We start from the raw sequence: 25891 nt of genomic DNA, 5'->3' as shown, positions 1-25891 counted from the left end.
TAGATACTTATTCTGCTAATATTTTATTGCAAAGCGAAAAGAGCTTAGCTCGTTTACTAGATAATTAACATGAAATTTCCAGTTTAAACTTTTATCAATTTTCAGTCCTAAAAATGTATGTGTATTATTATTAGTATACTCGTAATTTTAGGTGGTATTTGGTTCTTTAGAGTATGATAATTAGATAGTTGGTCCATTAATAAGGTTAATGAACTAACTACTATTGATTCTCACGCCCTATGTTCACACGTGGCTCAGGGTCTGTCCGGCTGGAACAATAGATTTTGGTAAATATTTGCCCACGCATAGCGATGACGTCTTTGAATCATCAGTGTGATAAGATAGTTGTCACCTCTGAATTCACATCAAAAATTTAATTTCGGCTATGGAAAGTTTTACTAATATACAGGGTGTCCCTGAACTGGCTTCACTGGCTTTGTTGTATTGTTTCTTGGGTAGAGGCAAACTTACATTACACTATGATCTCCGGTTCGTACATTTACATCTGTATAGGCTGTACATCTTTTTGTGTTTATAAATTAAAATTTTGTAGTTCATAAACTGTTAAATTTACAGCATTGTAACTTTGCATGATTTATTTCGTCTAATAGGTAGGTCCTGTGTTAACTTTAGGTAACGGTAACTCGGGAACTCCTCATGTCATTGAAACAAGAAGGAGAGTTGCTTTACTGATAATTTTGGCGGAGTGCTAGAAAAACCTATTGCTCTTCAACAATTTCATTTCTGTCCGTCTGACTGTCTTTTTGTGGTCTGTCTGTCTATTTGACACTCAATTGACCCGTACTGTATATCTCACCTGTTACGTCACTATTATCTGCTGCAATAAATGCCTACGGTGTTTGTAAACAATGTAATAAAGTAACCATTAATCATTACGCAATATAATATGTTATTCTTCACATAGAACGGCAGCTATATAATCAGAAAATTATATATTGATACTGATATGTGGAAGAGTGAGAATGTTTTGACAGTTAATTAGGAAATTTTTACTAATTTGATTTATCTTGGCGGAGGGAATAAGGTACATTTAGTTTTTGAAATTTTAAGATACCTTAAAAATAAGTCTGCACAAGTTAAAAACCTTTAAAAACAATAATACAATGTTAATTGCACTTAAATCTGTCACTTTTCAGAGATTAAAAAATAATTCAACACTATATTTAAGTTAAATCATGTCCACAATAACATTGAAATTGCGGGCATTACTTTAAATGGCTATGAAAAGTTTTCAGTACACAGTTCCTTATCAATTTTATTAGTAAACACTTAATCGCCCTGATTGCTTCGAATGAAATGCACTATTGTAAAACATAAACACATCGCCGTTCTACCAGTAATTTTTATAACCGCAGTTATACACTACTGTATGCATATAAACAATTTGCATGACTGTTACTTTTGTTGTGTTACGGATTTTATTATGTTTTCATATGTAAATCTTTCAATTAGTGTGAATCCAGACAGTGTGAACCATTAATATCGATAGGAAACAAAGAGAGAATCCAAACAAAGAAATCCAAAGTACAAATAAACTCTACCAGTGAGGTCATTCAATCCAAACAAATGGAGATAATTCTTTGTTATCTCCATTACAAAGAATTAGTTTTTGTACAGTTTGGATCGTTCTGGTTAGACGAAGAGATTATATTGTGAGACAAGTAAGTTATTGTTAAATTTGGCGTGGTAAGCAGAACTGACGATATTAAATAAAAATGGAGCCGATCACGTTTGGTGTTCGGCGACATCGACAACGTTTCCAACGCGATTGGGAGCGTTTCCATCGTGATTGGGAGCGTTTCCAACACGATTGGGAGCGTTTCCCAGTCGCCACGACCACCACGCTCAATATGGCTACTTATGGGAGTTGTCTCATTGAGCGTTCTTGTCGCTACAAATCGACCCCCTGGACCCTCCCCCACCAACTTTCGACAGGTTAGTCAGTCTCAAAAAGTTATTGTTCTTTTGAAAAACTCTTTTTTTACCTGTGTCGGTTTAAATATTGGTTTTATTATCGGAACAGTTTGTTTTTAGGAATTTTGAAACAGAATCGTGTATAAATGATTCTACGACGATAAGTGCCGTGCCATAAAAACTTTTAACACTTTTAATTATATATTTTTAGTCACAGAGTTATACATTTGAGAAACGTGAAAACCGCTTATTAGTTTTCCTGGTGAAGTGTATACATTTTGAGTAGCTATTAAACGATCAAGTACAAAAGGTTCGTAATTTTATTCTGAATAATCGATATAAAGTTATGCGATATGATATTTAAATATCCAAGAATAAACTAAAAAGGTTTACATGTGTATAGGTTTATTTTATATCACTTCCATCACTCTAAAATCTCACATAACAGAGTACAAGTGATTGAAGTTTATCATTTGTGTTACGTGGCTAAAAATTGTGGCGTCTGCCACTTTTAGTTCGTTGGCCGGTGGTCGACCTTTTTTCTAATCTGTGCTCCAGCTGGTCTTGTCGTCTGCTAGTGCTAGGCGTCTAACCTACGTAATTTCTGGACCTTTCTGTAGATTCTACTTGCCTGCTGTTTTCCGTTAGACTAGATTATTATGAGATAGGATTTTCTCGCTCTTCTTGACTTGAAACTACGATGGAGGAGACGGTGTAATAGTTAAACTACGGTGTTGAAGAACATAGCGTGGACAGAGAATCTACAATTCTTCAAGGTTGGCTACCCTGTTCCCTAAACGCCCGGCACGATGCAGTTTTCCTCTGCTAGTATTTATAAATTAATATTCTAGTTATCATTCCATTTTACACACAAGAAATACATTTATCAAACAGTGAAGCTTTCATGCTAAATTTTTTTTTAATCCCTGAATTCACTTTAAGTTAAAGTACGCACTGCATTTTATCTTTGGTAAGAAGCCCAGTATTTATTAAATAAACGCAACGAATTTATTCTCTTACAGAGTAACACCTCACAGCAATACATAGCGGCTAATCTGGTTCACTGAAATAAGACCTTTTTCATATTTGCGAAGATGTTTACAGGGCTATGAAATCGCGTTTGAGCCGCTTAACCTTCACAGCCAGCGATTTAGTCGCGGCAACAATTACGTGTAATGTACCACTGGCCTTAGTGCTCAGTACATTGAAAAAGCAAATTACGCCCATTTTTTAAGCTCAAGGGTTCGCGCTGAACTTAATTTCGCCTTTTTCCTAAACAATTAACCTTAAAAATGTGCGTACGCCCACATGTCACAACTCTATGGTATGTTTTTTTTAAGTTTGTTATTGACGATGAGAGGTTTGAAAGGATAAAAGGATTTTGGACATTTGCCATCGTTATAACACAAAGTTTCGAAGATTGGAATCTATCCTCTTCGTCAGTTTGGAGAGGTATTAATGCATACAAAAATAATGAACAGAAAAAAGTTAAGAAGTGAAAGAAAATGGTCCAAGCATATCGAAAAGCTATTTGGAGTACAGTCCAGGCATTGTCACTGCACAGGATGCAAGTCCAGAGCACAAATCACAAGTACGAGGATCACAATCACACATCACACCAGCACAGGCTACAGTGATTTATTTCTTTTTAGCGTGTTTGGATAGTCATTCGCGTATTAGTTTAGATTGCAGATTTGGAGATGATAGTGTTTTTTTATATCACTAAATTGCCAACCATCGGGTAAATTCTTTCAACGTGATGGGGAAAATCGCACAGAGCCGCATCCTCTGCTCATATTAATTGTAGACAGCGAGTATTTGTTTACTCAGCAAGTTTAGTTGTCCAGGAGGCTAGTTTCACTCGTCATCTGCAAATTAATATGGAGACTTGTTTGTCACCACAAGAAGTTTAAGTTGAGGGTCACCTTGGGTAGCCTTGTCATTCTGTTCAAATGAAAGAAGGAAGTCTTATCTTCAATGGTCTATAATTTTAAAATCTATTAGATTCAACTTAGAGATTGCATTGTTATCTAACTTGTTTTGTTGATTTGATTGGCTGAGCGTTAGCGAAACCTAAATTGGCAAAATGTCATCTTTGTCAGTCGGCCCACACGATATCTTGAAGCAAATGACCTTGAATTTTGCATGAGTTTAATTTCCATACAGTCATCCTATAAGTTTAAGGATGGTGTATGTAATATAGGAGTAAGTGAATATTACTACATTGGTCTTAAGGGTAACTATGATGGTAACGAGAAAATTCAGAATAAAAAGCTTTGTAAAGAACTAGAAACAGTAATATGATATTTTAACACAGAAACACATGTAGTTATATAATTGACAAGGACCAGCGAGGGGGTTCAAGGGGTCCTGACCCCCCTCCCACAAACTTTTCAATTACTTTCTTTGTAAAAAACTTTTATTATTTAAATAATTCAGTATTGCCGACATGTACTGCTGAAAAATCGTTCTCAACAAAGAAACAAGTTAAGAACATTTTAAGGAACAAAATGGGACCTTACTATGTGACCACTAGGGGAAAATATCAGTTGTATGGACCCTCCCGCCTAATTTTTTCCTAGCTAATAATATGGTATAATTTTATATATATAATACATATATAATTTCAATAAAAATTGAATCACAAAAAGTACCTGATCCGCCGGGACTCGAACCCGGATCTTTCACTTGCCGGGTGATCACCACTACAGTACAGAGCCCTTACTTTTTATGATTCAATTATTTTGTATTCAGCCAATTCTCTCACATACGTGTTTAAAGACCAAACTAACACATGATCGGAAGATCAAATACCTGTCAAACAAATTTTTTATTCCACATTCTTTAAATTTGTATAAATGGAAATAACCTAATTTAATTCCATTAAACATTGAATCACGAAAATACTTGCTCTGTCGGGACTCTAACCTGGATCTCTCACTTGCCGAGTGAATGTGCTACCATTACATCACAAAGCCCTTACTTTTTACGGCCGCAATATGGAATCTTTAAAAGAATTAAAAATCGTTAGTATAAAATATTTTATAAATGAACTGTGAATTCCAGAAAACGTGTTTAGTTTTGCTGTACGATTATTGATGACTAAGATATGAGTATTCTCATTCGTAACTTTGAATGACTGCTACCTTGAAATTTTAACAGAGATAGAAAAATACGTAAGTATAACAGTTCATTAAAATACCTTACTATTATTTTGAGTTTTATTTTTTATTGACTTTGTAGTGACACAAACGAAAAAAAAACTGTCGGCATATTTAAACTGTACATTGGTTAGTATTGTTTCACAAGCTTATCTACGGCATGTTTAAGTGTTATTTCCTTACTAACTGTAGTTTGAACCACTTAATAGAAGTTACGTCTGTTAAAATATTCCATGTTACTGCTTTGTTACTGTATACTTGACACAAATTTAAGCGGTGCTAAAGTGTTCTATATGCGAACGGTCGTTATTTTAAATTATCAAATACATACACGCACCGAATGAGTGTGTAAACGTTTCAGAATTAATTAAGGTAATATGTTTTGGGGTTAATGTAAGAAACTCGATTACAAAAGATTACAAAACTTGCAAGTTTTAGAAGGGAATTCTTATACCTTACTTAGGTATTGAAGAACAATACGGGAAATTTTGTAGAAGTCTCAGCTCATTTACAACATTTTAATATGCATCTTTCCAGGTGGAACTCTTAAAAGGTTTTGATCATTTTACAGTAATAATGAAAAATAAAAGTGAATGCGTATTACAAATGTAATTTATAACTTATCCTAATAGTATTTCATTTTATAGACCAACAGGGACCTTAGAAAGCAATGGCGTGTTAATAAGTATATAAATCTTTATAGATTCAAGATAATAAGTTTTGATAGAGTATTATTAAAAGTTTTTATTATACCAACCATTAAAAACCGGTATACCTTTAAGACTGTTCCTTTAAGAGTAGTCTAATAATGCACCTGCGATTTGGTATTCCTGTATGAGAGCCGTATATGAAATCAATATTTCTTCCTTCAGAATACTGTTGCACCATAAGAAAGGAATAAATTAACTTTGTTATTCATTGTTTTATTTATAATTTTGTAAATAATTTTGAAAAGTACATCTTCACATCTCTACCCATAACGTAGCTATGGTAGGAAGGGTTGATTCAATTGAATTTTGAGTTTAGCTCCAGTTCACCTTCCTTTTATGGTATCTGACGCTGTCTCAGACTTGTGCACCTGATGAGACAATGAGACTACCACTTCACCTATTTATAGGTGTCTCTGATGTCGAAACGATGCAAAAATTTCGTGTTGAGCTTCTTCGTCTTTGGATCTCTTCAGACGAACATGACTCCAGATTCCAGGAGTCAAGTCTGAGACAGCGTCAGATACCAGACTCTGCAATAAGAGGAAGGTGAACTGGAACTAAACTCAAAATTAAAAGACACAATGCTATTTTTGAGGTCGAATCTTGTATCAAAAGAAACTTACAATATTTTGAATCGTTTTGGCAAAATCCACACATCAAGACCTTTTTGTAACCTTTTTGTCACAATAATAGTTATTGGCCCATTTATTACTGACATCGTTGTGCTCATGAAATGCATTATATAAAATATTTAAACACATTACAGTAATCGTTTTAATCCTTAAATTACAAATCCAAATCATCGCGTTTAGTTTGTTCATGGAATTCTATAAAACGTTGTAATTCCAATTATGAAGTAGGAATAACATTGGTAGGAATAACACAGTCATAATATTGACTCTTGTTTAAATATTATATTTCAAATATTACGAAGCCTACTTGACAGCTAACAATAATAATAACAATTAATATACAAATAACATTTACATTTTGTCTCAGTTTTAATGTCTGTAATACTGTACATTTTAATTTGAGGTATTTGTAACCGTTATACGTCTTTCATGGACATTAAATTATTTATCTATTATTTTGAGAAAACATGATGATCGTACTTGTTAGCCAATAATTAGGTAACTCGGTTTTGTGCTTGAGGCATGACATTTTTGTCAAATTAGTTACTCATTTTAATCAATTTGAATCCAACAAAAAAAAGTTTAGTAGAATAATTGTGTTTCCGTTAATTGTTTAGTTTATATCTTTTTAAAACTTTTAGTAGGAAACTGTTTCGAGTTATCCAGAGTGTGAGGGAGGAGGTCTCAAAGAATCGGCCTTTCAGTCGAACTTCGCTTTGCAGCATATATCGATAGTCACATTAACGTCGTCAGTTCTTCTCAAAAGCGGAAACAAAGTTTAATTACCATTTAGGGGTTTAACGACATTCGATCTTCCTTTGATATTTTACCAGGTATGGTCAAAGAAAAGTAGGCTAATATAAAAGTCATATCTCTTGAATTTGTTTAGTTTTTTCGATGGCATCACATTTCAATTTCAAGCGATAGTGTTTCATATTTAGACCGTATATGGAACTAGATATTCAGTTTTCGTGCTGGATAATTTGTGGATATTCTGAAAACTGGAGAATGCCACATTCACGAAAAGTCTAGCTAATGTAATGTGGCAAGTACAAGTGCAGATTTTTGTAATAAAACGCATTTATTCCTTCACTTGTGAAAAAATTAAAACTGACGTGACAAATATTAAATATAATAAAACATGTTAATAATACTACATGTTAATAAAACAATACTTAAAAACGTTATCTGGAGTCGCCTGATGATGAAACCTTAGGTTTCGAAAGGCCTCGTCCAAAAAATAAATCATTTGGAAAAGTATTGTTGACGTGACAACGTCTTAAATTAGGTTGCGGCTCGGAGTCACTCATGAAAAAGTGTAACGCCCGGTAACGTTACGATGCCCGTCCAGTGGGTCCGCCGCACGGGATCCGCACGGGATAAAGCAGATAACTGTGGGTCCGCCGCACGGGATAAAGCAGATAACTATGTTTATTCGTGAAAATGTGGAGTGCTTAGATTCGTCATTTACAACAACTACAACAATAAAGGTAAATAATTGTACACTGATATTTCATTATCGTAAACTATGATTCATTGATTAATTGTTAGATTGACACAAAAGTTGAGAAACTGAGTTTATAGGTTATGTCATACTATTGACAAATGTTGATAGTGTTAAGTAAATTATTAGTTTAAATCACTCTGCAATCAACCGTAATTCAGTCGATTGAGAAGAAACAGCGCGTATTGCTAGTCAAACATTTAAAATAACAAATTATAACCTCTAACCTGTCATAACAGTGCGACCAAACAAACGAACTAAACCGACCAATCACCACGCGCGGAGTTAGAATTTAACTGTGTTTAGCAAGAATTTCAAATTTCAATTTTAGTAAATGTTTTATTCAACTTTACCATTTACAATAAAAAATTTTAATTAATTTCAAATTATGTACAATGTTTTAGTAAACAAAATATATTTCTATAGTTAAAATTTGTGCAATTCTTATTTTCATTCAATTCCTTGTTCCTATTGTGCAATTTAATAATATTCATATCAATAAATATTCTACCGAGAAAAAGACGTTGTCACGTAAAATCTTTGCCCGTAAAACCGACTTTACAGGCAACCATAATTTTTTTATTAACATTTAGTAGATTACTATTTAAAAATTTTTCTAACTGCTCCAAGAGTCTTCAACATACATTAAGAACACAACTTAAATACTCTTATTACTAACAGTTTTATTGCAAATAATAATTTTATAACAGTCATTAACCTCCAATACGTGTTTCGCCTGTGCATGTAATTGTTAAGATGGGGGGGAGGGGGGGAAATTACGCAGAGTAGATCCGGACTCGGTTCTGCTCCCGGCGGTTCTGGTGTCGACTTCCCAGAACGACTTCGTAATATTTTCAACATCAACAGTGCTTCCAACGAATGCCTCAGCTCACCTCAATGTTGCCCAGCCTGCGACACGCACCTCACTCACGTCATACAGAGCTACGGCCCTCAATCACAGCCACGTGGAGATCTGGACCTTGAAAGATACAGCCTGTGAGGTTTGCTCAGCATCACAGGAAAGCCCAGGAATGATCAATCTCTATGTGTTGCACTGTTGTTGACTGAGGACGGGCTGTAAAGTTCTGATCTGGAAAGGTGACATTTAATGTCAATTACGAATATGGATCGGGTTCTCAGTCAAATATGGATTGTGCTCCTTGAATTTCTCAAGGTCATTGAGAACCTTATTTTCAGGAATCAGTGAATCCTGAATACATTTTTATTATTATGAATCGCACGTGTGTAAAAACCAATACAATAATACTGACGAATGGGACCATTATAAGTCAGTAAAAAACTTTTAAAATGGAAGTTTAGTAAGCCTATATTTGTTTTGAATATCAATGAATATTGTTTTGTATTCTTGATTTTCCTTTTCATGTGCACCTGCATTTATTTAAAACTAGGATATACTATAAGATGAACTAAATATAATTAATCTAAAATGACAAAAACCTGAGGAAGTGAACACTTTTATTACAATACGAAAACGGGAATTGGTTGAATGTTTTTTCGTTATCTCGAGAATGAATAAATTTGCATCTTACGTATATGTCTCAAGCATATGCTATAGTCAGTAGAAAATATAAAAAATAATCAAAATATAATTAAAAAAATAAAAATATTATGAATCATAAGTGAGGTTTTTGTTATTATTAACAAAACCTAATGAATAACAATGACCTAACTTATTATTCGTGTGTGTGTGTGTGTGTGTGTGTGTGTGTGTGTGTGTGTGTGTGTGTGTGTGTGTGTGTGTGTGTGTGTGTGTGTGTGTGTGTGTGTGTGTGTGTGTGCGCTGGGTGTTCACAAAAAAGGTGTCACAAACTTCTGTGGGTAATAGTATTCATCATTTTTTTAAATCATATAAACATAGGTAGAAAAATGTCTCGTTTTGCCGCTAGCCGCCATTTTCTTTTTTTATAATACCTCTAGGACTGATAATATAAAATTTCAGGAAATATATATATATATATATATAAATACATATCAAATAAAGTTCTAACTTATTATTCATACTATTTTTATTTAGATTGTTTGTTTTGTACTGACTAGGCTACTGAACATGCTTGAGACAAATACGTAAGATGCAAATTTATCTAATCTAGAGATAACGAGAAAAATATTAAAACAATGTGACGTTCCTGTCATATTATACAAGTGTTCACTTCCTCATGTTATTGACATTTTATATAAAACCTGAGGTTATTTACTCGGTAGGTGTAATAACAAAACTCGTTACGAGAAAGGGATCTCGACCATTACCGACCGACCATCGTAAGTGATCTGCTGATAAATTGGAAAAAAAAACGGCAAGGAAATCGTTGCCGATGGTAGTTGTCAACGGTAGTTACTTTACAAACGACTCTAGTGTAAATATAACTAATGGTTTTAAGAAGTATTAGATAAAAGTATATTACAACCTTAGAAGTGCGATTGGTAATCGTTACATTTCAAGATATCCACTTTAAAATATATTACGATTTAAGTAAGAGTTACTTATTATCTGTCATTACACTCTATTACGGCACGTTATTAGTTAATTCCCTATATATAGAGCCAAATTATCAATGTAAGTACTAATACCGATAAGTTTCGCTGAGTGTAGGCTAATCGATTTGACCAAGTAGCCTACTTAGGTAGTCCGTTATCGATAATATAACAACACACTGTAGTCGTGTTTACTTATTAAACATGTAATTATTATTTGTTGTTATGAGTCGTTAAATAATTGATTTAAACTTTCCAAGATTGCGATAGGATACGACGACCTTGACGTTCGCGAATTTCGGGCTGCGACTCTATCAGAGCACTTTGTCTTACTCATTATTACTCCGGTGTCTACAAATTGCGGTGCGTGGTGGTGAGTAATACCGATGGTTTGAATAATGACAGTTTGGTCAGCAGCAACAAAGACGTGTACAGAGGAGGTCCAAAGGTAGCCAGAAGCGAGCTAGTGTGGAGGGGCGCAGTCTTCGAGAGGTTCAGTCGGTTGTCTTTGACTTCAGTGCGAGCAGCTGAGAAGCGCTAGCTCCTGTGCCTCTTGGATTGTGTCGATAAGACGCCTTCTTCTTCTGCGAATTCGGTGAGTGTTTACGATTAGGTTTTGGCCAATACAGATTACAGGCCGTATTGTAGTGTGTATATTGAATTAAAATTACAGTGAAATTAATTCCTAATATTCTATTTTAAATTTATTGTATTACTAAAATACTTGAGCAGTATAATATTATTCGATAAAATACAGTTGGAAGGGAATAAATGTTTAATAATGCCAACACTTTCTGTGGGAAAGGTAATGTTATGATATCGCAGATGTATAATCCCATAATAATATGCAATAAATATAAAAAATGCCCTACTTCTCATTAATTTAAATTAAAAGGCAATCTTTGTTTAAAAGTCTAGCTGTAAATTTATGTTCACTGAGAATTAATTGTATTACTAAAATACTTGAGCATTATAATATTATTCAATAAAATACAGTTGAAAGAAATAAATGTTTATTAATGCCAACGCTTTCTGTGGGAAGGGTAGAAGTGTAACATTATGATATCACAAATGTATAATCTCATAATAATATGCACTAAATATAAAAATGCCACACTTCTTACTAAGTTAAATTGAAAGTGAATCTATATTTTGTTGAAAATTCTAGCTGTAAATTTATATCCACTGAGAACAACGGTCAAGGAATTTAAGCAAATGTACAACAATTTTTATCTTCCAACTGATAAGCAATCTATTCTTGTCCTTTTATAGCCCAAGGCTTTGCAACGGCATAATAGTTATTTTGTTCTACTGTTATCTAGTAAAGGTCAAAACTCTATTTTACATAAAGTAAACAAACTGATTTATGGCGATTTTTTAACGCTCTGTCGTCGGTTTTAATGAATTCGCACTGTCTTAAACGAGCGATATGTCGGATTGGAACAAAATTATCTCCTTATATGAGCAAATTTAAAGGAAAGACAAATCTCAGCTGTCATGATTATGGAAAACACCACGCAAGTGCCGAGATAATCGCCGTTTTTTGCCGCAGATACCAGAGTCACTGCCCGCGATTGCGGCAAGGTCGTTGTAAGTGAACGACTTCTAATTTTATAATCATCAAAAAAGCTGTTGTATTTTTTAAATTCAAGTGGATTATCAAATATTTTTTCAAAATAAGTGTTACAGTGTTGTTTTCTCTCAATCGTATTTGTAAATAACAAAACTCTTCCGATTACTGCTCTGTATATTCTATTTATACGCAGTCTGATTTATAATCTTGTTTCTGTTACCCATCCAAAAATAAATAACCTATAAAAGTATGTCTAAATCGTTTTGTTTATTATCTGTCTGTCATATGTGTGTGGCATTTAAAAAAAAAATACAAAAAGTTTGAATTGATAATGTAATTTGCTTAATTGTATTTGGCTAAATTGTCAAAAGCAAAGGGGCAAACAAGATATAAATGTTTGGTCATTAAAAAATGGCGGTCACTTTTTTAAATTTTGGTTGTTTAACTACAAACATGTTTCAAGAATGGTTACAATTTATTTTACTTCAATAAGTCTTTGTTGGTGCCGATTAATATGAAGTACGTTTTATACTTTTTCGTGAAGTCATACAAAATTAGATCTCTGTATACTTTCATTCATGGCTATTTTCCCACTTCCAACGCTGGTTGCTATCTACTAATTGTGCGGTCACTCAGTCGTATGCCGGAAACTCGTCAACACTATAAATTGCTTGGGACATTAAAAAGCGTTTCAAACGAGATTTTGACACCTTGTGCGTTGAGGCATTTCTTATTGAATCAGGTCATTTGTTGGTAAAGCGAATCTCTGCCTGTGAAGTTCGTAAACCCCCGTCATGTTTCTCCCAGTCCGATAGGTATCGTGTCTCGACCGCTAGTCATAGCACAATTAGACATACAGAATAATAATGTTGCCTCTAAAATGTAGAGGATCTGAAGTCACTTTTTAAAGTTTCCTCGCAAGATTTTCCAAACTTCTAAAGTGCGATTATGCGAATTGCTTGTTTTTGGATTTTAAAAGCTCTGGAAAACTGGGCGTTTGTGCTTGCTCCCCACAATACTATACCGTTGGTCACCGGGGAGTCAAACTATAATACGCCGTCATCAGAACCGGAATAGGGCAGTATTTGGCTAAACTCCTCTAAACATAGATGCCCGATGACAGATTTGGAGCAAACATGGTCAATGTGAGCATTCCATATCAATCCCCAATCCAAGTACATTCAGAGGAATTTGGAACAATCAACTTCTTCCAAAATAGTGTCATCCAATAAGATTGCCGGTCCGTCATTTGGATCTCCTGATCGCGAAGGAAATGTCAGGATTTGTCAGAAAATGCATTTTATTTTTGAGACATTTGCATTTCGAAATGAAGTTCCGGACACAGTTGTTGATGTCAATTAACGTTTGCTATTCTAGTATAGTTTTTTATTTGTTTCTGAAACAATACGTTGTCATCAGCGTACTATACGACCCTCCCAGGCATTAGTGACGATCCTATGTTATTGAAAAATAATCGGACTGAGAATTGATCCCTGAGGGACCCCAAAACTCAGGTGAATCGGTTCCAGAGACTTTATTTGAGATTTGGACCATTTCGGTGGGTTAGAAATTAGCTAAGCCACTGAAGGGGCACGCCTCTGACCCCTTACAATTCCATTTTGTCGAGCAGTTTAGAGTGGTCAACATAGTTGAAACTTTAGACAAGTCAAGAAACACACTTGAAGTGGAATCACTAAATACAAACTCGAAAGAGTATTTAGAGCTCAAAAGAAAGCTGTCAGAATTCTTTACAAATTAAATTTCAGAGAGTCGTGCAAAGGTGTCTTCAGGGAGCCTGGATTGTTAACTTTACCCTGTATCTATATTCTCGATGTCGTTCTATACTGTCGACTCAAAGATGTGATTAGGTCCAAGGCAGTGACGTCCACCAATACGAGACAAGAGGCAGGGACAACTTTCGGATTGTACAACTTAGAACGACGGCGTTTGAACACTTGCCGTCACAAGTTGGTGTGAAACTGATAAACAAGCTACCATAAGGAATTAAACATCTCAGTGGTTCTAAACTATTCAAATATCGATTAAAACACCTCCTGGTGTCAAAGGCGTTTGATTCCGTTGAAGAGTTCATGTTGTTGAGTTCCTGGGATGAAAATTATTGAAAACAAGAATAAAATAAAAACCCCAGTTCTTTTATACAATTGAATAGCTATAACTACAATAGAATTGATGCAAATGTATATAATGGATGAATGTACCTGACGCGTGCATGCAATCTTGTAATTGTTGACGCAACAAAGATTATTATTATCTCGACTTTCCACTTAAATGGCCATAATACTAATTATTAGAGAAAAATAAATAAATCATAACTGTTGAAAACCCAAGATAAGCACATAAGTTGTAGGAGGCTAGTTAGGAAATCTAATGACGTTCGCAACTGGCCTAGTTTTATTCAGCCAACGTCAGCATGTACAGTAGGTGAACAAACTATCTGACTCCGCCGGAAATGTATGCTTTGGTGCGCTTTGCTTTTAGAGACCATTATCGCTTTCGCATCCAATGACAGAGCATGGTGAAAAGCAACTTTGTAATTTCTAGACCAAGTAATTCTCTTCGACGCTTAATTTCGTTAATTAGACACTCCGCAGCGAACAAGTCATTGCAGGCTCAAACATGTAACCTGACCTACCGCAACGTGATTATTCGTAACCCAGTGTCACTGACACACAGTCCATCGCCTCTTCCGCTCACAATGTCAGATCTTCGGTGTTCCTCATCACTCACTGAAGACTTTGCATTTAAGTGTCGTCATCCCGAACCGACTACCATAATTCCATCTCCCCTTAACTCGTTATGTGTCTTCTTGTTTGGAGTTTCAATCTTGACTGGTTGTATTTGTCATCGGTGTAAACGTTATCCAGAATTCTAATGGACTATTTGACATACGATTGAATTATCCTTCCACTGGTGTCTATTGTTACGAAAAATCCCATCTTGGTCTCTAAGGTCGCATTTCAGCAAACATATAATTTATATATATATATAAGAGTACCTTGAGGACACACCTGGATATAATTTAAACGGCCCGAGATATCTGTTATGAAACACCCTACCTATTATTTTTTTTTAAATTTTTTAAGTTGTTGAAAATTTTGCACCCCTTTTCTAAAGGGAGTAAAGGGGGGCAACTAAACATTTTGAAAATACATACCCCTATCATGTGACCCCTCATTTTAACGGGAATAAAAACATAGAAATCGAATAATGCAAACTAGAGGTCCTCTACGTTTATTTAACATTTTATGACAAAATTTACCAATTGAGTTTTAAAGGGGGGCAACTAAACATTCCTCATGGACTCAACATCAAGTTTTTTACACACGTATAGCACACTGTCAAACAGCCGAAGGTGAAATTTGAACACCTGCTACATTAAAACATAACTGTTTTTAGAATTTGCGTTAGTGTTGACTCATGTTACGATAAACAGTCAAGACGGTTACTGATTTTATTATTATAAATTTGTTATAAAATCTGTTAAAATAAACTTAGAGACCTCGTTTGTACTGTTATTCTTTCTTTTTTATATCCCTTTATACAATTTATGAGGCGTAACATGATAGGGGTTTGTATTTGAAAATGTTTAGTTGCCCCCTTTACCCCCCTTTAGAAAAGGGGTGCAAAATTTTCAACAACTTGAAAAATAAAAAAAAAATGTTATAATAGGTAGGGTCAAGCTTTCACATAGATATCTCGGGCCGTTTAAATTATATCCAGGTGTGCCAGGACATAAAACTATTCTGTATATATAACTGAAAGGGCCTGTTAAATTTAATTCTGTTCAAACTTTGTTTTATGATAGCACAACCATATGGTCAATTTATTAATAAAACATAGAGTAAGCTTTGTAGTAACAACAATTCTTACTGCAACCTTTTCTGTAACTACAGAGTATGAAAATATCCAGATGGGAAAATTAAAAGTTTTGGTACAAAACGACTTTAAATTTAAAGATTGTTATTAAACCCATATAGGTTTTATATATATATATATATATATATATATATATATATATATATATATATATATATATATATGGTAGAGTGTATATATATATATATATTTTCTTAATCGGTAAACAAGGTAAAATAAACTGTAGCACAAGATAAGCAATTACTAAGACCGAAGTAAATTACAATGACCATAAATATACACTTTTTGACAGATGTTCTTGATCGTGACAAGGCAAACTCAACATTGGCATCGTAAATATAATTCACTTGAAACAGAAGGCTCCACCACGTGCAAATCCTATAAAATTCCATGTGAAACCGCGGGTAACTGCTAGTAACAATAAAAATTTGAACAAATTTAAAAAAATATTATTATACTCGCAATTATTTATTAAACTCCAAGTAATATCATAATGCTATTTGTCAGTGTTTCAACGTGTATGCAAATAGTAGAAAATATTACTAAAATATCGTGGATGACTAAGATTTTTAAATGTGATTTTTGTTGGTTACTTATGTTCCGATTCGTTTTAAAATACGTTTGCAATAAGGAGCGTGGGCTTCCAATGTTGGCAAAGATTCTTTGATGTAACGGGTGGATATTACGGGTTCTCGCGAATCCACCCCAAACCTCCCCCCCTCAAAAAAAATCCGACAACCCAACCGCCTAAAGCCTAAAGTTGATTTAGGGCTCAAACGGGACCCTTATTTCATTATTTGTTTTAACACTTCTCAATGTGATTAATATTATCCAGATTTTTTCCCGAATTTCCGCGTTTGTTTAGCGAAATGTTTTAAATATACAGTATTCTTAGTAGAAGGTAGTTTACCCTTAACTACTTTCCATAGTTTAAGCTTCGGCACCCAATACGTACGAATATTTCGGTTTTGGTTGCAATTTTTAAAACCTTAACAGTAAAGACTATCATGTGTTCAAAGTTTCATATAAATCAGTTCAGTAGTTTTGGAGATTTCATGATGAATCAGTCAGTTTAATCTTTTATTTATTAGTTAAAATATTTAATTGTCAAGAGAAATTACTTTGGGAACAACAGGATAAGTTCTAAATATAAAGTACTAACGACCTGGTACTTATGGTTGATTATGAGACTTCAATGCCATATACGAGTAGTCACGTCAAATTATACATCATCCTTTTCAACCTCAAGTAATGAATAATGTATATAATTTTTGAAGGACATTTCCTTAATTTGTTCACAAAGCCTGAATAGGACCTGCATGTTTGAAATATAGTGATTTTATAATTGTGTGAGTTACTTTACTAATAATCACACTTTATAGCTCCTTTTTTAATCTTTGCCAGTTGAATCTAACTGCTTATTACTTTTCTTCAGTAAAGGTCTCAACGGTAAAGTCTGCTAAATGTTACTACATAGCCGTTAAACTCGCTCATATAAATTATATGGCTGCCTAGGTCGAAGGCACTCTGCAATTATAGAGCTATTAGTTTGATTATCGTTAAAACAGAGAAAACCACTTTGGTGTTCTAGAGCATTAAACAAATTTTTAGTTCTCAAGTTTTAACTGCTAATGGACATACAAATAATGGAAATGTATTCTGAGCTTGGAAATACAGGCTTTTGTTGATGATTATAATATTTCTCCATATTTTAACAAAAACTTATCTTTTATTTAATTGCATACTTTTCAGGAAGCCAAAGAAGGAGAATAATATTATATATAACATACATACATATAAATGTTGTGTGTGTGTGTGTGTGTGTGTGTGTTTTTTTTTTTTTTTTTTTTTTTTTAAGTGGTCTTGTTCTCCCATCAGCAAAACATTATCGTATATCAGTATGAGACGAGATGAAACTTAGAGCGATTTAAGAAAATACAAAACAATAAGGGGTAAGTCTTAAAAGCTATTAGCACAAGTAACTTTCAAGATTCCACAACTTTTTAAATACGATCTCTAAAGCCTTGTGCAGCAATGTTTATGTCAGTCTTAACTCTAAGACTACTGAAAACTCCCGTAATTGAGAAGGAGTAAACGTGTCCCACGAAGAGGTTTAAACGTTTGATTTTATATTACTTGCCCATTTATGCACCGAACATTTTCAAACTCTACACAATTCACTATATACGTTCTAAAAATATTCTGTGAAAATTCCAGCTCTCTGGCCATTGCTGAAACAAAATGGTAGCATTATGAAAAACTATACTTTAAAAACTGTCCCATCTATACTATTCGAACTGTAATCCATCCACAGCGGCACACTGATAACAGCGCTTAACAAATGAATCCTAAATTAATGACAACCTTCATGGCCGTTGGATTGGTCGTGGAAGTGATATTTTAGATTGGCCGCCTCGATCCCCAGATTTAACTGTGTGTGATTTCTCTCTAAGGGTTTCTTAAAAGAACAAGTTTATACTCGTAGCTTCAATAATGATGAGGAATTAAAACAATCACTTGAAGAGGAACTTCTCCGGATACCGCAGAATTTCTTTGTAAGGCTTTTTAAGATTCGTTTGTTGAGCGCTGTTATCAGTGTGTCGCTGTGGATGGATTACAGTTCGAATAATTGTGGACTTTAATTGTAGAATTTTTAATAGGCTATGTTCTAATTTTCTGATTGAAATGTTTTCTAGAATCTAGAAAATCATTTCTCTAGAATATGACGATAAATAATTTTACAAAACCAAAAATACTGTTTTTAAAATGCCACCATTTTGTTTCAACAATTACTAGAGAGCTGAAATGTTCACAGAATAGTTTTACAACGTATTTAATGAATTTTTGTAGAGTTTGAAAATGTTCGGTGCATAAATGGTCAAGTAATATAAAATCAAACGTTTAATCCTCTTCGTGGGACACCCGTATAAAGAAATTTGTGTTTATTTTATGACGATTTTATCAGCTGCGACAGCTGGACAAAAAGAAAGTTAAACACATCTTGATATAAATTAGACTATTACATTAGGTAAGATTAACTTAGAACACTTACATTAACTTAGTATTATCGAAGTTATATTCTGTGAGGTCATTTAACAAATTTACACACACGAAATGTCTTCTGCGCTTGAAAAATAGTCAATCAATCACAAAAAAAGCTTTTGACCAAGTTTTATATCAATCTATGACCACAATATTAATGATGGCCTAACAACGAGTTTGAATTTTACAAGAGCTCTGCAAGAATTGCAAACGATACAGCTTACTCACTAGGACTGGTCAAAAGTTTCATGGCATTTGAAAAGACGGCTTTGAAGATGATTTCGCCGGCACTTACATTTAAATTTGTGTTAGACTTTAGCAACATTGAGAGCATTTCTTCACTTTTTGCTTTCCAAAATTTCTAGATTTTACTGATTTGTCCCGAGCTGCAGAGGCTTGAGTGAACACCCGCAGACCTCGTGGACTGACCCAGCCACGGGCGATATGCCGACCCAAAACCCGCTGACACACTCCGAACTGATCTTGTGCATTAATTTATTACTCTGCTGATAATACTGTCGGGCAATTGATTATTTATTGTTTCAATTCCCTTGAAGGACACTCAACAATTGATATTTTAGCATTATTCTTTTATGCCACCTGTTTTCACTACATCTTCGAGCTATAATAATAATAATAAATCTCTTATTGCTGTAAAACAATTCACATATTTTACAGCATCCGTCACTTTCATCTCAATTCTAAGCTAACTGTCTAGAGGACAAAAGTAAATTTTATATAACATTTAACAGCTATTTATTAAAACATGGTTACGTCAGATCAAACTTGGTCAAATTAAACAGTATTTATACAACAACTTTATTTGATTAAAAATATAGAATTATAAATACTTAAAAATTTTAAAACTTTAAAATACAATAAAAATCATAAAAACATAATTTAAGACTTAAAACAGGGCGGTCCCCTTAACACTCTGGCTCACGGTCCGCGAACTCAGCAACGCCGTAGAATACCCCCCCCCCCCCCCAACTAAAAATTGCTTTAATTTCTTTTTAGTGTTTCCCTGTGTTCCTAACGTATACCGAGGGGATCTTGTATAGCAATGGCCTTTTTCGAATTAAATTTTATTGGAGGAAATCAACAATTCCTATGCCTTCTCACCAGGTTCGATAGTGTTTTATCCAGAAGTCTCCAAACTACGTGGAAGTTTGTATAACTGAATACATGATTATGGATTATTCCCATAATATTTTGTATAAGACTTTATAAGGTTATAACAACAGTGGCATTCATCTACATTCTACCAGCTTCTTCTTATTGAAATCAAATGCTTAATTTATAAACAAACACTCCAATGATTAAGAAATTTCATTTTTGTGAAGCCTTTCGTGTTCAATGAGCACATCATCATTGAACACGATGATGTGTTCATTGAACACGATGATGTGTCATTGGTCTGATGATGTGTTCATTGAACACGATGATGTGTCATTTGTCTGATGACATGAAAGGCCTCACAAAAATAATTTTTTTTAGTTATTGGAGTGTTTGTTCATAAATTAAGCATAGATCTAAGATACTTACCATAGTTTCTGTTTCCCTTATTTTTTCGCGAACTCTGAGTTTAAAGAGTCAGACCTCAGTGAAAATTGAAAAATGATTTGTGCTTTATTATAAATCTATTTTGAGGTAAGAACCAATAATATAGTAATATGTTTTACAATAAAGAATGTGCAATAAAAATTTAAAATGCAGCTCCAAAAACGTTCAATTTTATGTTTATTGTATTCCTCTTCTTTTCTCATTATAAATTTATTTTTTAATCCAATTAATCAAAATTTGTGTCTAATTAGGATTTTATAAATTTTCACTATGTGCAAATCCATGTCACCTACTAATATTAATCACTCTGAAATCTCTAATGGTTAACATTAAGTTAATCACCGTGTTATACAAAATCATGTTTCTTCTGTTTGTTTCCATTTCATCAAATCCTATAAATTTACATTCGTCTTGATTCACACATATACTTATTTGACCTCTACATTCGACCTCTTGTGGGATGTCCCAATGAAAGGGTGAGGAAGCGTCGGTGACATAAATATTTATAACAAATTTATAATTTTATGAACCACAATAATCATTAATCCTTGCCATTTTCCATACACTGTGTATGCTCTTTCGTCAATGTCTTTTTTAGCAAAAGTTGCCAAAATTGTCGGTTGAAAGTAAACTAAACTAATAATAAATTTTTATTAGTTCAAAATCAAATTTGATTCCGCGTCATAGTTACACTATCAATAAGTCGTATAAGCTTATCATTGTCATATATTACCATCATATTATTATGTGTTGCAACAATATGAAATTATAATTATAATTTTTGTGAAAATTGAATCTAATCTTAAACTGTAATTCATATTTATTTGTTCACTTTATAGATCAAACTAAAACCAATCCCGTAAATAGTGGATTTGATAAAAATTCAAAACACAGAAATAATCTTATTGGTCTATTACGTCAGTTTACTATCTCCTACAAAGTCTTTACTCTTTGATAGGCTTCCAGAAAGTCGACACTGACTTGTTTGAGTTTCCCACCACAGTAACTATTTCCATTCATATATCTCTCTCTTGTTTTCAAGAATATTTGTTTGAAATTTACTATTCAAATCTTGACTTGAAAGGATGACAACTCCATCGTATAAAGTTGCAAGAAGGTGAACTAGCTACTTACTAAAATTCCCTAAACATTAGTTGTGTTTGTGTAGTGTTTTGGCAATCTTTCGGGGTTATTATTTTTTTTTCTTGATATTTCGTGTTTTTATTGTATATACAGTACTTTAAAGTACTATACACTATATACAAAATTTTAATGTCAATTCGATACATCTACGCTTTACTTCTCTGTAAAATTTAACTAAGCAATATATCAAAACGTAGTCATAAAACTTCTTTTTGGGGAATATCTTTGTTACAATGTATGAAACCATGTTTAGTTTTAAGAAACTTCTGGGTATTAAATGCACGGAATGACTGAAATTGTGTTTTGCGTACCACCGCGCAAGGACCTTCAAAGTAAGTCAGGACTTTAAATGTCGGCTTTATTTCACTCACAACAGCTTGAGAAAAGTGTTGAGTGTGTCTATTGTAACCTTAACAACTGGATGTATGATTGCACTTAACAAGTAAATTAGCTACAGGGGAGTCAACTGGGTCTAAAAACTTCTGTGCAAAAGCAACTTGAAAATTTCATAACTTTAAAAATAATTGTCGGAAATAAATACAATTTTTACTAAAATAAACAGGCATATCCCAAGAGTAACTAAGACTAAAAACCTGAAAAATTATTTTTTTTTTCGATTTCACCCGATTCCCCTTGTCTAGACTATTTCGCATACCTAGACCACGTACATGCTAGAGCACTTCACACAAGTACACTTCTCGACACAGATAAGAGAGTACAAAGATCAGCGTACAACTAACAACATACTGTGTTATCAGTTGTGTCACGTGGTACCATTTCTCAGACACTCACAACAAGGTTGCCAAGTAACACACATTGCTTAGTGGCAAGTAATCATGCGATCTTACTTATCAGCTATGTTTAGTGGTTTTGAAAACACTGTAATGTTCAATAAAGATAGTATCTGTTAGTTAACTGACATCTGCTAATATTCAAGTGCAAATATATTCTGTTATTATGAATATAAATACGTTTTACAGATATGCTGTTTGAAGGTCCATTTTGTATCCTTTGAAAGTACGAGTACACGGTAGCATGTTTTCGAAATATTTGCTGTATGCGTTTCCTGGAATTCCTTGACTATATAGAAAAGGTCCTTTTTCCAAACAATTATTTTATTTCTTCACTTTGTTTCTCTGTTATGGCTAACATAATATTGTTATGGTTACTACATAATATGCCAATGCACTGAAGGATCAAATATAATTAAGACAATGTATTAACTACTGTAACTTTCTAAATTCCAACTTAATTCTATTATGTACGTAAACAAATGCGTAAATTTGGTTACCTACCAAACTGCTACTATGTAAGCCCATGCTTTAAACTGTATTTTGCAGAAGCATTCATGCGAAAGTACTTTTACAAAATCAAGCACATTACTTGATGGAAAATGAGAGGAAATAAAAATGAAATGGGCAAAACAATACGATATATTTGTATACGTTATATAACATATATAACTTTGTATACGTTTTTGTCACATATTGTTTTTGTTCGAGAGAGTAAGGTGCTGATCTTTTAATCTTACTTCACTAAAGTTTGGTAACTTTTGAGAAACCTGTATTTTTTTTAACTTAACCGAAATCGTAAGAGAACGGAAGTTGATACTAAAGCAACAATTAATAGTAACATATTAATTGTTGCAGACTATTAAGTTACTGTGAAGTTGATTGTTACTGTGAAAATTTCTCTTTCTCTTTTGTTGAAGAAACGTGTGGAAGAAACTAAGAAATTGGCTTTTCCCAAGTGTCTTGAATTATAGAGACTTTTCCGTAACACGCAAGTAGAGACGGTTGATTTGAGGGAGGATTCTCTAAAAGTCACATGTGCGAAGTGTGAAACGAAGATGACTAAATCCATTATGTTAGTGAGACGTAATACTTCAAACACACGTGGAGCGGTTATTACTTGAAGGCTTGTGTATAAGTTATGGTGGTGGAGGCCGGGAAGTGACTAATGATACTGATTAAAAGGTGCGTAGAAGTATGAAGCAGTTAATGTGCATTCTCGGCCGAGGTAATACTACTAGTCTTCAACTGCTACTTTAGTACTATTCGCTCTAAAAACATTTCAGTTCAATGCTTTAAGTTATATAAAACAACACCGGAATCGTCGCCATCGAAATTACAGCTGTGGAGTTTAGTGCCTTCTGATGCTGGCAGGACTAGTATCTTAGAGAGTGCCCAGGACGTAGCCAGCGAGGGGGTCCAAGGGGTCAGGAGCCCCCCAAATTTTCAATTTTTAATTATTTTTTTAGTAAACGATTATAATGTTTTAAATAATGCAGTATTACAGACAAAGACTACTGAAAGATCGTTCTCAACAAAGAAACAGTTCAAGAACTTTTTAAGGGACAAAATGGGGCCTTACTCTCTGTCCACTACGGGAAAAATACAGTTGTCTGGACCCCCCCCCCCACCCCAATTTTTTCCTGGCTACGTACTTGGAGAGTGTTACAAATATACAGTTTCTTCACTCACCTCTCGACTAGCCTTGGGTCATATGCACATATGAGGATTCTACATACCCCAAGCCCTTTCCACCTAAGTGGAAGGCTGTATTGAACATGTCCTTTTTGAAACAACTGTTTTTATTTGTTTTGCTCCACGTGTCTCCATCGTTTTTAAATTTTCATTTCGGGAGAAAAATTTCTAGTGCGATATTTTTACTTTGCTGCGAACAGCAAATACTCCCATAGATGTCGAGGCATGTTTGCTGATTCATGCACATTATACAGGCACTGCCCCAGAGAGGTGCAAATTTTCTGCTCACACAGACAGACAGACAGACGGGCAGATGGCTTGCACAACTCTTAGCCAACACTGCAAGACAATGTAACGATGACGCTGTAACTATAAGCCTTCATAAGTGGCACATTGACAGATGTGCCTACCTATTTGAATATAACGACCCAGCGCGAGCGTGTCATTTGTAGAATAGCTTTCTTCTTTCTCAGTTAGGAGATCAGATGATGCCGAAGGTTCCGAACCAGATGTAGCTAACATCATACTGACAACACCCAATACCCATTTCCTATTCATACCCATTCATTTCATTCCCCATTCCCATTAATTTTATTTCATTCATTTTCCAATTTTTTCATTCCCATTTCTATGTTTGGTTCTAAAATATTTAATTAAATAAAAGAACCTGAATAGATTAATTCAACATTTTATATTTACACGCGAAATTCTAGCCAATAGAATTGTTATTTTTTATTTGTATATTGACGTAACACAATGTTTTATTATATGTATTAAACCTTACCTTAAGTAATAATATATTGCTATTTATTTATTTATTTAGATTTTACATGTTACAATACAGATAGTTATCCAATTATATTGTAACATATCAATTCATATATAACTAATAGTTTTATTCTTACTAGCTAACAAATGCTCAAAAATTACAACACTAATGCTTAAATAAGTCCATGCTCTTCATGCCCTAAATTAAACTTGCTATACTATACTAGGCCTGACCGTCGGATCGTGCTTTGAACGTGATACCGTGTTGTTCTAGTAAAACATATATGTTTTGTACTCAACATAAGTGCACGCATCTTAAATTCCAATTACACAAAAGAATAGACAAATTTACTGAATATAAGACATAATTTTTTAGTTACTTCTATCATTTAATGTGGATAATAAAACTGGTTATATATGCACTTTAAGTTTGCCCACTTAAACAAACACATTTGTAGCGTTTTCTTACACGACTGTGTCTGGTATTATAACTAAGTGTACTAAAATTAAAACTATTTTTTAAATTTTTGTATCAAAACTACGGTTCTTATCCATGATCTGTTAAATTCTACTTTTAATTGCTTTACCAACCTCCTGCACATTCTTTTATTCTAAAAATGTACTGTTGGCTTTGTCAAATTTGAAGACTCTTTGAAGAGTGAACTAAAGGACACCATCAAGATTAGCATCATAAAGCACATCTTCTCTTAAAATAAATCAATGTCAAGTGGCCTTCTTGATGAGGCGCGGGGAGGTCAGTTTGCAAACCTTATCTCTACCCGATAAGTAGGTCAAATGTCCAGGGCACTAGGTCATAGCAGACCCCCCATCATTGTTCATCGCGTACTAACGTATTCTGTCTTTATAGAGCAGTGGTTTTCATACCTAAAACTCAGTTGGTTTCGATGCTTTCTTTTTGGGTCTGCTCTCTTCTACTATTGAGACTTCTAGATAAAATGTAAAACAATGCAGAGTTTTCATAAT

General features: G+C 33.9%; 1 protein-coding gene across 1 annotated transcript in view; it reads left to right on the top strand.

The window, feature by feature from the left end:
• The first annotated feature begins 10865 nt into the window (after window positions 1-10865).
• Window positions 10866-25891, top strand: part of LOC124356606 (ATP-binding cassette subfamily G member 4-like) — a 43352-nt gene continuing 28326 nt past the window's right edge. Inside the window, 1 exon segment of the mRNA XM_046807711.1 lies at window positions 10866-11030. The gene's annotated coding sequence lies outside the window, so the exon portion shown is untranslated.

Source organism: Homalodisca vitripennis, chromosome 3, assembly GCF_021130785.1.
Source record: "Homalodisca vitripennis isolate AUS2020 chromosome 3, UT_GWSS_2.1, whole genome shotgun sequence".
In the NCBI taxonomy this organism is placed as follows: domain Eukaryota; kingdom Metazoa; phylum Arthropoda; class Insecta; order Hemiptera; family Cicadellidae; genus Homalodisca; species Homalodisca vitripennis.
Note: the sequence above shows the minus strand (reverse complement) of the source record. Positions and strands in the feature narration are given on the sequence as shown.